The following is a 14,989-nucleotide window of genomic DNA, read 5'->3' as shown; positions in this document are numbered from 1 at the left end:
TACCGTGCTCTCGATACTAAGAGACCAAAGAGAGAAAGTAGAAATGGCTTTAACACCAGTGGTTTAGGAGGTACTGTAAGCAATTCACTCAGCTACGATGCTAAATTACAGCTAGCAAAAGCTTGCTTGCTTTCCCAATTCTCCTGGGCAGCTGAGATAAGATCACAGGCATCTAGTCTGTTTTTCAACTAGTCACAGACTGTCCATACATCACTCTAAGCCAGTGGTTCTCAACCTTTATAATGCTGCGACCCCTTTAATACAATTCCCCACAATGTGGCGACCCCCAACCATAAAATTATTTTCGTTTTGAATTTATCACGCCTGAAGCCATATTGGCTAGCGATCTGAACTGCTTGCGATTGCCTTGAGGACGGAGGCATTAAAGCGGAGACTCCTCCCCTATTAAGTTTATCGCGCCTGAAGCCAGATTAGGCTAGCGATTGGGAGTGATTACAGCTGGCTTGAGAGGGAGACATCAGAGCAAAGATTTCTCTCTTTTTTAATTCATCGTGCCTGAAGCCGAATTCGGCTAGCGATTTGAAGAGCCTGCAGCTGGCTTGTGGAGTCAACCATTGGAGCGCGATTCTTCGACTCGCAATTATACTTCCCATAATTTCCGATGGTCTTAGGCGACCCCTGGCAAATTGTCATTCGACCCCCAACGGGGTCCCGACCCACAGGTTGAGAACCGCTGCTCTAAGCCATGTTTTGTTGGGAAAGATAGAGTAGCCTTGCTAAGTAGGGGAGGAGATGTTGAGTTGACTCAGAGGAGAAAAAGAAGAAGAAGAAGAAGAGGAGGAGGAGGAGGAGGAGGAGGAGAAGGAGGAGGAGGAGGAGGAGGAGGAGGAGGAGGAGGAGGAGGAGGAGGAGACAGTCAAACTGTTTCAGAATGGTTATTTGCATCCTAGCAAAATAAAAAGCATTAAGAAGAAGAGAGTCAAAATCAGCCTGGTTTGATTGTGCTAAGTATCAGTTGCAGTTGGAGAAGGCTGTGACATGTTTTTAGGCTTTTGTTATAATACCCTAAAGGCCCAAAAGTCCTCTTCACTGTTCTTGCTTGCTTCAAAAAGCTGACTAGGCACACCATCTAAATATAAAGGACCATATAAAGTAGGGTGTCAGACTCAAGGTCCGTGGGCCGGATCTGGCCTATGGGGCGCTTAGATCTGGAAACACTGAAGGACTAGCCTGCGGTGCCTCTGCCAGTAAAAATAGAGCTCAGGAGGGCAGCCCTTCTGAGCTCCATTTTCGCAGGCAGAAGGTTGCAGGAGGCCGTCCTGGCCAAAAACAGAGCTCACAAGCCTGTTTTTTTGCTGGCTGGCAGAGCACTCCGACCGGCACAGGCGCTCCCAACATGAGTGATGTCAAGCTAGCCATGCCCCCCTCCTGGCCACACACATACCCCGCTGCTTCCGAGGTCAAACACAATCCTGATGCGGCCCTCGATGAAATTGAGTTTGACACCCCTGATATAAAGCATCATATAAAGTTGACCAGGCAGCATTGGAATACAACATACAGAATAGCTCAAAGCACACATTTTGCCAGAGAGAAGTTCACTGGGGCTCCAGCAAGAATCTGAAAGTTCAGAAGACTAAACCTCTGGTCCTGGTGACCAATCCAGATTGGATCCTGAAACATTATCCTGGGACACCTATATTAGTCTTCATTCATGAAAATAGAGTAGAGTAGAGTAGAGTAGAGTAGAGTAGAATAGAATAGAATAGAATAGAATAGAATAGAATAGAATAGAATAGAATAGAATAGAATAGAATAGAATAGAATAGAATAGAATAACAGTTGGAAAAGACCTTGGAGGTCTTCTAGTCCAACCCCTTGCTTAGGCAGAAAACCCTACACCACTTCAGACAAATGGTTATCCAACATCTTCTTAAAAACTTCCAGAGTTGGAGCATCCACAACTCCTGAAGGCAAGTTGTTCCACTGATTAATTGTTCTGCCAGAAGCTGACCAAAAGCTGGACCTCTGCCAGAGATCATGGTTGCCAATCTACAACATGGTCATTCAAAGCACAAAAATGTGGGATATATGTTTCGTAAATCAACCAACAAACAAGAGGTTGTGTTTAGTCAAAACTAAACGAACAATATTAGGGCTTAGAATGATACATAAACTCAGCCGAAGGGTAATGATATCATAGGCAGGAAGAGTGAAAGATTTAGCTGTAGTTTATCCAAACTAGTCAGATAAAATTAATCCTTAATCCTTCCCCAATTTGGTCGTAATTAGAGATCATGATGACTTGAAAAAGAAACCCATTTCCCCCAATTTCTTGCATACAATTGTACACGGGATCATAATTTAGTGTTTTGCTGAAAATAGCCAGAATTTCCCACAGCTGATATTAACAAATAAATTGTTCCCATGTATATTGAAATAAAATCCAAAGGAGTCCAGTATCATCTTTTTTGACCAGCAAATTTTATTAAAAGGCATAAGCTTTGGTGAGCTGCAGCTGCTTCTGATTTTTTTTCCCCATATAGACCAAACATCAAAACAGAAATCGTGCTAAATTTGTGACTGCGATTGTTAAATTTGTGATTGTGGTTGTTAAACGAGTCATCTAGTGACCAGACCTGATTTTACAACCATTTTTCTGTCATTAAGCAAATCACAGTGGTTATTAAGTGAATCACATAAGGAATCCATCTTTCCCAATTGACTTTGACTGTTGGAAGCCAATTGGAAAAAGTTGCAGATCAAGATCATATGATCATAAGAAGCTGCAAATGGTCATAAATGTGATCCGGTTGCTGAACACCTGAATTGTGAATGGAGCCCAACCTCAGGGAACTTCTCTCTCTCTCCAGAATGTGCCATGCTTGCAGGGACAGACCCAAGGTGAAATCCAGCAGGTTCTGGAGAACCGCTAGCAGAAATTTTTAGTAGTTCGCAGAACTGGCAAATGCTACCTCTGGCTGGCCCCAGAGTGGGGAGGGAATGGAGATTTTACAATATCCTTCCTCTAGGAGTGGGGTGGGAATGGGGATTTTGCAATATCCTTCCCCCAGGAGTGGGGTGGGAATGGAGATTTTGCGATATCCTTCCCCCAGGAGTGGGGAGGGAATGGGGATTTTGCAGTATCCTTCCCCCAGGAGTGGGGTGGGAATGGAGATTTTGCGATATCCTTCCCCGAGGAGTGGGGAGGGAATGGGGATTTTGCAGTATCTTTCCCCCAGGAGTGGGGTGGGAATGGGGATTTTGCAATATCCTTCCCCCAGGAGTGGGGTGGGAATGGAGATTTTGCAATATCCTTCCCCCAGGAGTGGGGAGGGAATGGGGATTTTGCAATATCCTTCCCCTGCCATGCCCACACCAAGCCACACCCACAAAACCACACTATGCCCACTAAGCCACGCCCACAGAACCAGTAGCAAAAAAAAATGGATTTCATTACTGGACAGACCAATGGGTCATAAGTCACCAAGGCCATTGTAAATTTGAACTGATGTTAAATGAACGATTGTAAGTCAAGGACTACCTGTAACTTTGATGCAATCCACCGATAAGCCTGTCTTTGAATTTTAACCACCACAACAACAGGAAATTGGTTTACAGCCAATTGTGGTTGTAAGTCAAGGACTGCTTGTATTTTGGTTGAAATTTCAAGAGCCAGCTTATTTTCAGATGGGCTCATCTGGGTTTTCTACATGGTAGCTATTTACCATGAACTTTTTAAAAAGATTTTTCTTCTACCAAATGAGACATTAAAGGTCACCAGATTGCAGCGAGATATAAATGAAGGGAGGGAGGGAGGAAAGAAAAGGAAGGAAGGAAGGAAGGAAGGAAGGAAGGAAGGAAGGAAGGAAGGAAGGAAGGAAGGAAGGAAGGAAGGAAGGAAGGAAGGAAGGAAGGAAGGAAGGAAGGAAGGAAGGAAGGAAGGAAAGATGCATGTTCAATGGTATCTGCGGGGGCCATCAAAATTGGTGAGATGACAGATGGAGTGTTGTGACACAAGCCCCACTACTTTTGTACATGTGTTGTTGTTTCACACATGTTCAAAAGCGGTCCATTGCTATCTTCTGTCCAGCATTTTGGCAATTTTCACCTCCACAATTCACGAAGACCAGTGTATGTGTTAGAAATTCTGTTTATGTATAGCGCTTCAGAGCAAACAAAGAGTACAGTCACCATGTGCTTTACTGCTCAGCTATTTTAACTGTAACAGGAAACTCTATTTAAAAGAAAAGAGCATAGAGTATATACCATAGATCCAAACTTGTAAATACTGCCATTTACTGGCTGAATACTACTGTAGTTGTTACATAGAAATACATTCCAACAATGAATTCCAACACTATGTGCTATCCCTATTTGATCTCAACAGTGGTGGGATTCAAGTAATTTAACAACTGGTTCTCTGCCCTAATGATTTCTTCCAACCACCAGTTTACCAAACTGCTCAGAAAGTTAACAACCGGTTCTCCCGAAGTGGTGCGAACTGGCTGAATCCCACCACTGGATCTCAGTTGATAACATGCCTTCAGGAGCTAATGTATCTGCCTTTAGAGCCACGGTGGTGCAGAGGTTAAGAGTGCAGTACTGCAGGCTACCTCTGCTGATAACCAGCTGCCAGGAGTTTGGCAGATCGAATCTCACCAGGCTCAAGGTTGACTCCAGCTTCCATCCTTCTGAGGTGGGTAAAAGGAGGACCCAGAATGTTGGGGGCAATACGCAACTCTGTAAACCACTTAGAGAGGGCTGTAAAGCACTGTGAAGTGGTATATAAGTCTAAGTGCTATTGCTAAGTGCTATTGCTATTCTTCAACAAAACCTCTCAGCAGAATACAAGAAATACACTTTAATCCCATATTCTACCTCTTTATAAACACACCTATATCTTGTTTTTGTAAGCATATTTGTCAGGTTTATTGACACAAAGCTAGAAATACACATACATACCCAATCAATAAATGCATATTTTACTAGCTCTTCCATTTATCCTGTCTTCAGATCACCATAAACTTTTTCAGTATATCAGGCTCTGTTATGTAGGCATTTATCTGCATTGATCTATATAGCACAATAGGTTTTTCCCCCCCACTTATAATAGAGGCAGTGATTTCTAGAAAGAAAAATTAAAAAACTAATGCACAATCTAAACACCTAGTTAGAAGGGTCATATAAGCTACCTAAACTCAGCCTATACTTTCTCTATTGTTAAATGTTAACCATACATGTAAATAAATTAAAATTAGCCCAATGCTAATAAAACATGGCAAATCAAAACAAAAGAGGATCAGGGGTTTTTATTTTTATTTTTTTGTCTGAATGGTCTCTGAATTTCTAACTTGGTGCGTTTATTACATACAATATAAATGAGAATATTTAAAAATCACCCTTGGTTATATGAAGTGTTTACAGGTTTTGTGTTCATGATTGGGAGTTTAAAATGGCAAATATTTGTCCTTTTCTTAAAGGATTGTAACCTTCAACTACTAACATTGCCTACTAACATCTATTCACAACTGACACCACCTACAACTAACACCTCCTCTTCCATCTTCTGTCTGTCATACTACAACTTGATTTACCCCACATGCTAAATCAAATTCTAACCCTAGGCTAAGAAAATACAATCCCTGTACATATGCCTGTATCAGAGGTGGGTTTCAGCAGGTTCTGAACAGTTCTGGAGAACCAGTAGCAGAAATTTTGAGTAGTTCAGAGAACGGAGTAAAAATTCTGACTGGCCCCATCGCCCCATCTATTCTCTGCCTCCCAAGTCCCAGCTGATCAGGAGGAAATGGGCATTTTGCAGTAACCTTCCCTTGGATTGGGGAGGGAATGGAGATTTTACAATATCCTTCCCCTGCCAGGCCACCAAGCCACACCCACAGAGCTGGTAGTAAACTGGTAGTAAAATTTTTTGAAACCCACCACTGGCCTGTATGTATGTATCTCTGCATGCTTTTTTAAAATAACATTTACAATGGCTCATCATAATAAGACTACGTGAAAAGTTTACGGCTGTTCTCTCACAACATACTGAACACAACAACCAACTGAATTTACCCCGATATTATTCAAACTCATCCTCTCATCCTTCAAAACATCTATGGCAAAACATATACATTTTTATTATGGGGTGGAATTCACTTACTTTCTCTACTGGTTCACTTCGCTCACATGGGCCCCATCCATGCATGCGCCCAGCCTTCCGCGCACGTGCTTTGCTGGTGCGCACACCTCCGGCACATGCACCCAGCCTCACAAATGTGCTTAAATAGGATGGCATAGAGCTGGGGTGGGTGGGCGGGTGGGCGGACGGACGGGCCCACCCGTGATTTCCGCTACCGGTTTGGGCAAACTGGTCCGAATCGTCTGAATACCATCTCTGGGTGTTACCTTGTTAGCATCAATAAACACACCCACTCTGGATACACCCAGTTTGTCATGACTGTGGTTTAAATCAGGGGTCTCCAACCTTAGCAACTTTTAAGATTTGTGGACTTCAACTCCCAGAATTTGCTGGCTGAGTTGAAGTCCACAAGTCTTAAAGTTGTCAAGGTTGGAGATCCCTGGTTTAAATCATAGATTCTTACTGAATCTGTGGCTTCAGTGGCTGAAGAGCACATCCATTCTGGATGCAACCAATTAACTCCTTTACAATTAAAACGAAGCGAAGCAAAGAAGCAAAACAAAAACAAATAAAAAACAAAAACGTAGACCTATTCTAATCTGCATCAGTATTAAATCTGCCCCACTATTGTCTGTTCTCTGATAAACAAACCCATTAACCAAAAAAAACCCCCAAAACCCTAGATTCTTTTTCCTCAAAGCAAACCTAACATTTCATATGAAGTTCTGGTATTGATGGATATCATAAGCTTGTCAAGCAGTCGTAAACAGTGTTCCAAGGAAAGTTTGTAGTTAAGCATATGGTAAACTCATCCGGTCCATATGACTGGTTGAATGTCGACCACTTCTGTTGATGCAATCTTCCTTCAATATTGTGACAGCAATTGTCAATGGGACTTAAATTGCTGTCAAACTTATCCAACTGACTTACAGCGCAACAGCCAGGGGAAGCCAGCTTACTGCCTCACGCCAATAAGACCCCTTTACTAAATGCTCACTCATTTTACCCACTTGTGAAAAAGGTCCCTTATGAAGGGCTCGGAGCGTATTCCGCTTCGGCAATTAGCCATATGAGCGTTCAGCTTCTGTTATGCATCTGTAGGATACATCAACGATATTTCAAGGCATCATAAGTGAAATTGCAATTGCAATTTCCATCAGGCCAATTTTTCAGCATCTTACCTTGATTACTGCATTTGAGATTGATAAGCGCAGCCACTCAATATGTTGCTCACAAGTACGCCTGCCCATTGGATGAGCAAAATCATCCATGTACCTATTCAGAGAGATCAACCCTGACTGCTCTTTAAAAGGCCAGATCCTGAAGATGAAACTCAAATACTTTGGCCACCTAATGAGAAAGAAGGACTCACTGGAGAAGAGCCTAATGCTGGGAACAATTGAAGGCAAAAGAAGAAGGGGATGGCAGAGAATGAGGTGGCTGGATGGAGTCACTGAAGCAGTCGGCATGAGCTTAAATTGACTCCAGAGGACATTAGAGGACAGGAAGGCCTGGAAGAATGTTGTCCATTAGGGTGCGACTTCACAACAAACAACAACAACCTATTCAGATACTCGTAGGCAGGTTTCAAATAGAGTAAACCCTTTAGAATCAACATCATGATAAAAGGAGGAGGACGTCTTTCAGATCCAATCTGAATCAATCACTTGAAACCAGAGTTTAGTCTTCTGAGCTTCGGACTCATGCTGAAGCCCATCATCAGAGAACTTCTCTGCCACCAGAATAGGCTCTCCCTGCCAAAATGACACATTCTGGAGAGAGAGAAAAGTTATCTCACCTTTCTGAGCCCCAAAATTTGGAAGATTAAACTTCGAGTCCCAGTGACTGACCCAGATTGAATCCTGCAACATTATCCTGGGACATGTATATCAAGTGTTTCAAATCTCACAAGGATCTCTAAACAATTCCATCTTATGTCTGGAACATTCCCAGCTCAATATATAAACACTCTGCAATATCTAATTGGACTATATCCTGAATCTACAAGGAGATGTCAATCCTGTTTCCTTGATTTTAATTTTCAGTAATATTAGTGAAACTCAATTTTTGTTTGGTTCTGCAACCCAGCAAGACAGACACAGACTTCAGAGGATAATTAGAACTGCAGAAAAAACAATGGCCATCAACTTGCCTGCCATCGAGGACCTGTATACTGCACGAGTCAAAAAGAAGGCTGTGAAAATATTTACAGACCCCTCGCATCCTGGACATAAACTGTTTCAACTCCTACCCTCAAAATGAAGCTACACAGTACTGACTAGACACAAGAACAGTTTTTTCCCCGAACGCCATCACTCTGCTAAACAAATAATTCCCTCAAGACTGTCAAACTATTTACTAAATCTGCACTACTATTAATCTTCTCATCGTTCCCATCACCCATCTCCTTCCACTTATGACTGTATGATTGTAACTTTGTTGCTTGTATCCTTATGATTTATATTGATATTGATTGTTTCCTGATTGCTTATTTGTACCCTATGCCTATCATTAAGTGTTGTATCTTAGAATTCTTGATGAAGGTATCTTTTCTTTTATGTACACTGAGAGCATATGCACCAAAACAAATTCCTTGTGTCCAATCACACTTGGCTAATAAAAAATTCTATTCTATTCTATTCTATTCTATTCTATTCTATTCTATTCTACTCTACTCTACTCTACTCTACTCTACTCTACTCTACTCTATTGAGACCACATGGCTTAAATGACCACTGTCACATAATTTGACACTGACAATTGTATCAGATATTTACTTGGGATGCCTTTATTCCTTTTTTTTTACTTTAAGGATACCTACTACCACATGTGTGGTAGCACAACAAATTTTTACCAAGAGTTACGGATAGTTTCTTCAACTCAGTTTTACAGATACTAACCTAGGACCATACAAATAACGTCACAGGCTAAGTGTCCATTAATTTGGCCAGGACAAAAAGTTGCAAAGATGCACTATTTGTAAAGATCCCAGAAAAGAGGACATCGGGTACATTAGACCTATCCACTAGGAGAGATCTGTTGCCTGCTAATATTCTGTTGAGGACAAACTAAAGACCAAAACACATATTATTCCTAGGCTACTGGGAACTTTCCTCCCCACAATTTTTGGATGTTTTTGAACTGAAAAGCAAATGTCGGAGACAGCGGTCAAGAGGAAATGACAAGGCAGATAGAGATGGATGTATATTCCACTGGGCTGTAACGCGATGCTCAAGCAATTGATGTATCTTGCCTAGTAATTGTCTATACCAATTGTCTACAATCTCAGGTCTCACCACAAATAGCAACCTACTGTGTTCAGCTGAAAAGGCCAGGAATCAAACGTGGACATTCTCACTGAATTACGGCTTCTTCTCTTTCTCTGTCAACTTAATTTCCTCCCAGAATGAATGTTTTGACTCTTTTGACAAGAAAAGATGTCTCAACTTGGGTGTATTATGCATCTGAATATACAATTTCAGCTTTCGAATCTGGAGGGTGGGGGGGCAACATTGCCCTATGAATGGAAGAAATGAAAGCCATTTCTGAGAGTTCTGCCGAGCACCTTATCGCTCCTTAAAAAAGGGGGCATGAACACTGCGTTAGCAAATTAAACTTCACTTTCTGATATACGTTGCATAAGGAGCCAAATAGACATTTCGTAAAGTTAATAAATATACTGTACGTACAAAGAAGTTTGTTATTGTCGTGTCCCACTCCTCTGCTGACGGCCGGGTCAGGGAAATCCGAATCAGGTGTGCCTCTGCAGCTCTGCCAAAGTCCTAGCAAAGTCCTCAGGGCAGGCAGGAGACCAGAAAGTGACTTCAGCAAGATATGTTTAGACTTTGCCTGACTCAGAGAATGCCAGAAAGCAGATCCTTTATATAGGCCATGGGGTGTGGCTCCATGACTCAGCACTTATCCAGGCCTGCCCCTCCCTTCCTTCTGTTGCCTCCGCCTATCAAGTCTTCTGACGCGAGGGTCACTCCAATCGGCAGCTGTTGGTAATTGACCTTCCTCAGGCTCACATGCTGTGGAGGAGGGGGAGGGGTCTAGTTGCTCCGTTTGCCTGGGCATGGAGCCAGAGCTGGGGGCTGGAGATACTTGCTCTTCTTCAGCCTGTCTGGGCATGGAGCCAGGGCTGGGGCCGGGAGATGCCCGTTCCTCAGCCTGTCTGGGCATGGAGCCAGGGCTGGGGCCGGGAGGCATGCTAGGACATTCTTCAGCGTTCGGAAGCAGATAAGCAGACCCCGGCTGTGGTGGTGAGATCGGACGAGACACAACAGTTATATGGGCAGAGTCAGTGGTGGCATTCAAATTTTTTTTACTACCGGTTCTGTGGGCGTGGCGTGGCTTGGTGGCAGTGGTGAAATCTGAACCAGTTTACTACCGTTTCTCTGGCTGTGCATGCACACTGCACACACATGTGCGGTGCGCACCACGCACCTAATGTGAGGTGCGCACATGTGCATTGCATGCCAAAAGGAGGCATGGGGTAAATAAAACAGCACGGGGTGGTGATCAGCTGTGGCGCGCGATCTTTTTTTTTACTTTTAAAAGCATTTTTTATAAATGCTTTTAAAAGTAAAAAAAAAGGCTTAGACGATCACACGGCTCAGCTGCGAATGTCAGAGCCTTTTTTAATCTTTAAAAGCATTCTTTAAAAGAAGCGGCAAGAGGGCAAGAGGGCGACTGGGGGATTGGGTGGGCATGGGCGTGGGGGGTCCTGGGATTTTTGCTACCGGTTCTCCAAACCACCTGCCGCCATCGCTACCAGATCGGCCGATGCGGTCCAAACCAGGAGCCTTTCACCCCTGCTTGGTGAGCATGGCGGGGGAAGGATACTGTAAAATCTCCATTCCTACCACACTCCAGGGGAAGGTTAGTGCAAAGTCCCATTCCTTCCCCATTCCTGGGGGAAGGTTACTGCAAAATCCCCATTCCCTCCCAATCAGCTGGGATTTGGGAGGCAAAGAATAGATGGGGGCGGGGCCAGTCAGAGGTGGCATTTACCGGTTCTCTGAACTGCTCAAAATTTCTGCTACTGGTTCTCCAGAACTGATCAGAACCTGCTGAAACCCACCTCTGGGTGGTATTCTTGAATACAAGATGATGAAGATAATTGATGATGATGATGATGATAGCAGTGTCAATTATTTCATACATTCAAAGCTGTGCAAAAAGGAAGGCAAAACAAGAAGCAATGAATGGAAACTTATCAAGGAGAGAAGCAACTCTAGAACTAAAGAGACATTTCCTGACAAAACAATTAATCAGTGGAACTGCTTGCCTCCAGAACTTGTGGGTGCTCTAACACTGGAGGTGTTTTTAAGAAGAGATTGGACAATCAAAATTTGTCTGAACTGGTGTAGGATTTCCTGCTTGAGCAGGCAGTTCAACTGCAAGGCCTTCAAGGTCCCTTCCATCTCTATTAGTCTGTTATTCTGAAGTCAAAAATATAAAAAATCCTTTTGTCTGAAAAAGGAAAAGGAAATATCCAGATAATAGAGTGGGCTCATTCAGACCAGTGGTGGGTTTCAAAATTTTTTACTACCGGTTCTATGGATGTGGCTTGGTGGGCGTGGCATGGCTTGCTGGACATGGCAGGGGAAGGATACTGTAAAATCTCCATTCCCTCCCCACTCCAGGGGGAAGATACTGCAAAATCTCCATTTCCTCCCGATCAGCTGGGACTCGGGAGGCAGAGAATAGATGGAGGTGGAGCCAGTCAGAATTTTTACTACCGGTTCTCCGAACTACTCAAAATTTCTGCTACCGGTTCTCCAGAACTGGTCAGAACCTGCTGAAATCCACCTCTGATTCAGAGGATGTAACTGAGACAGGAAAGAATGACAGGTGGTTCCTTATAGTCCTTATACAGACTTAGTGACTTTTTGGGGGGGATGTGTGTGTGTTTGTGTGTGTGTGTGTGTGTGTGTGAGAGAGAGAGAGAGAGAGGAATCTACACATTTTTGTCTGAAACACAATAAGATAGACACAGTAGATGAAAAATTACTATAGTATCTATAGTAGCGAAGGAAACAAACAAACAAACAAACAAACTAGAAAATAGATAAATTAGATCTCTGGCAGGAAGGGATAACGACACCCGAGCCATCACAATTTCAGCACACCGATGGTGGAATTCTCAGTCCCCGATTGTTATCCAATTCACAAAGAGGTACATGCTGGCAGTGTAACAAAAGCCAATGTGGGTGGCAAGGTAGCTGCAAATTTAAGCATGAATGCTCTATATGTGGGGCCTTGCACCTGATTACCAGATGCTCCGAGCAGATGGCCGGGGAGGCGAGTAAACAGGGCTCCTCCAAGCTTCGATAGGGTTACAGAAAGTACCAATTCTTCAGAGAGTAGCTATAATCCATCGTTGGCTGTGAACACCGCCATAGTAAGATACCATACAGATCACTTGCATCGCATCCCGCTGATCTTTCTTAGCCTCCTCCCATTGAAAAGAGAGAAGAAGGGAAAAAAACCCAATACCTACAATACCTTTCATTTTTGCTTAAAATAGTTCCGTGCTTCGCAGAAAATTATACGGACCTTTCTCTATCGAATCTATTCTGCTTTATGAGAGGACAGCGTGATTCCAAAGGAAGAATTGCATTTCTAAATGGAGTTGCCCCACTGGAGATCTGGGTTAGTATTTGGGACTCGTGTGCAGCTGTCATCGGTTAAGCAATGCCGTAACAATGAAGGCTTCTAGGCCATAAGAATGATTACCTTGTAAATAGTTAATAGATAACGCACCACAATTACGTTTTAAACACATCTACCAGCCATGAGATTGCATACATTTCTTTACCATTTTTTTTCCCTGTGTTTACTCATGTTTAATTAGCATACCCTTGGTGATGAAATGAAAATGAATCAAAGCACGCTGTTTTGTTGTATTTAAAAATATAAGGCACTATGGACAAATTACACAAAGAAGTTGCATAAAGCAGAATGGAGAGGACTTGAATCTCATTATCATTATGCTTAGGAGCACATGTTGTTAGATGGCAGGAAGTCTAAATCGTTGCTAATCTACCGCAGTTCACCCAGATACTAACCACGACTCTGGATCTTCCTTCTGGCCTTTTGATTCCAAGTGTCTGTGGCTAACTTCATCACTTCTTTCAAGGCCAAGCTATTGTAGGACTCAAGCTATAGGTCTGATCAGAAATGGCAGTTTGGGAAAATGTGATGAAGTCCTGCTTCTTCAAAGAATACACCGAGAACAGTGGTGGGTTTCAAAAAATTTTACTACCGGTTCTGTGGGTGTGGCTTGGTGGGTGTGGAATGGCCTGGTGGCCGTGGCTTGGTGGCCCTGGCAGGGGCAGGATACTGTAAAATCTCCATTTCCTCTCAATCAGCTGGGACTTGGGAGGCAGAGAATAGATGGGGGCGGGGCCAGTCAGAATTTTTACTACCGGTTCTCCGAACTACTCAAAATTTCCGCTACCAATTCTCCAGAACTGGTCAGAACCTGCTGAAATTCACCTCTGACCGAGAATCTTCAGAAGCTATCAGGTTTGGAAGTTGATGTTATTTTTATTTTCCCCCAAGACGCATTTATGGATTTTGGAGTAGACCTGCAAATTTTACCACAACTTTTAGGCTGTTCCATCCATTCATTTATCCATGAATTGGATGAAGGATATCTACCACCATCACGGTGGGTGGCTTTCTACGTGAAGTTCAGAGGTGTGTTGCAGCAGGTTCTGACCAGTTCTGGAGAACCGGCAGCAGAAATTTTGAGGAGTTCTGAGAACTGGTAGTAAAAATTCTGACTTGCCATGCCCCCATCTATTCTCTGTCTCCCAAGTCTCAGCTGATTGAGAGGAAATGGGGATTTTGCAGTATCCTTCCCCTGGATTGGGAGGGAATGGAGATTTTACTTTATCCTTCCCCTGCCACACCCACTAAGTCACACCTACCAAGCCATGCCATGCCCACCAAGCTGCATCCACAGAACCAGTAGTAAAAAATTTTGAAACCCACCACTGATGGTGTTCCATATCATGAACTTATCAAGCACTTAAAAGACTTTGAAAACATTCTCATGATTCTATATACCTTCACTTTATCCTTAAATACGCATACCAGTGAAAGAGAAGCTACCCTCCACAAAGCTATCAATGTACTAATCTTTAGCTGACAACTTTCACCACATTTGATAGAATCATAGGGTTCTTACCGAGAAAAGGTAACCCTGACCTATGAGTATCTAACTTCCAGTAAGTTCACCGTCTCCCAAAGCTGTCTATCCCATCATGGGACAGCTTTTGTTCAAATACTTAACACATTAATTGTTTCTTTTTCTTCTTGACACAACTCTGAAATACCTATCATGTCAGAGTTCCAGAAAACCTCTCCTGCAGGAAAGACTCAAAAGCAACCATCTTTCAAAGCACTTTTACTAGCATAGGTAAACTGGCACAGTTGGATGAAATCCAAATCTGGGGATCCGGGTTCCTCCCTCAGTAATAAAAACTCCAAAATCTCCACCCTCATGACCCCTCTGTCGATCACATGCTCCAACCTTCAACCATCCCATCTCGAGACATCACTCCGGCCACTCCTTCTCCAGGTGTGAGCTCAGCCTGACTGTTCTGTCCCCCCACAACCACAATCAATTAGAAACGCAAACTGACTAGATGTGCCAGCAGTTTATTCTTGCCAAGTCCTCTTATCTATCAGAGCGACTGCAGTCTGAGCTGTAACAATCCCAAAGTTCAGAAGGAAACGAAACAGAATCCAGGAGCCAAAGTACAGCCAACATTTTAACAGTCAATTGTTTGTTCATCACAAGAACTATAGGGCAGCCCCTCCTGCTTTTATATCCTGTGGGGTGTGGCTCCATGACTCAGCACTCTCTAG

The 14,989-nt window shown here is 43.2% G+C and overlaps 1 protein-coding gene across 2 annotated transcripts in view; it reads right to left on the bottom strand.

Annotated features, from left to right (window-relative positions):
• ZNF536 (zinc finger protein 536) overlaps positions 1-14,989 on the bottom strand; it is a 553,139-nt gene that overhangs the window by 83,709 nt on the left and 454,441 nt on the right. The window lies entirely within an intron of this gene.

The sequence above is a fragment of the Ahaetulla prasina genome, chromosome 12 (assembly GCF_028640845.1).
Source record: "Ahaetulla prasina isolate Xishuangbanna chromosome 12, ASM2864084v1, whole genome shotgun sequence".
NCBI lineage: Eukaryota > Metazoa > Chordata > Lepidosauria > Squamata > Colubridae > Ahaetulla > Ahaetulla prasina.
Note: the sequence above shows the minus strand (reverse complement) of the source record. Positions and strands in the feature narration are given on the sequence as shown.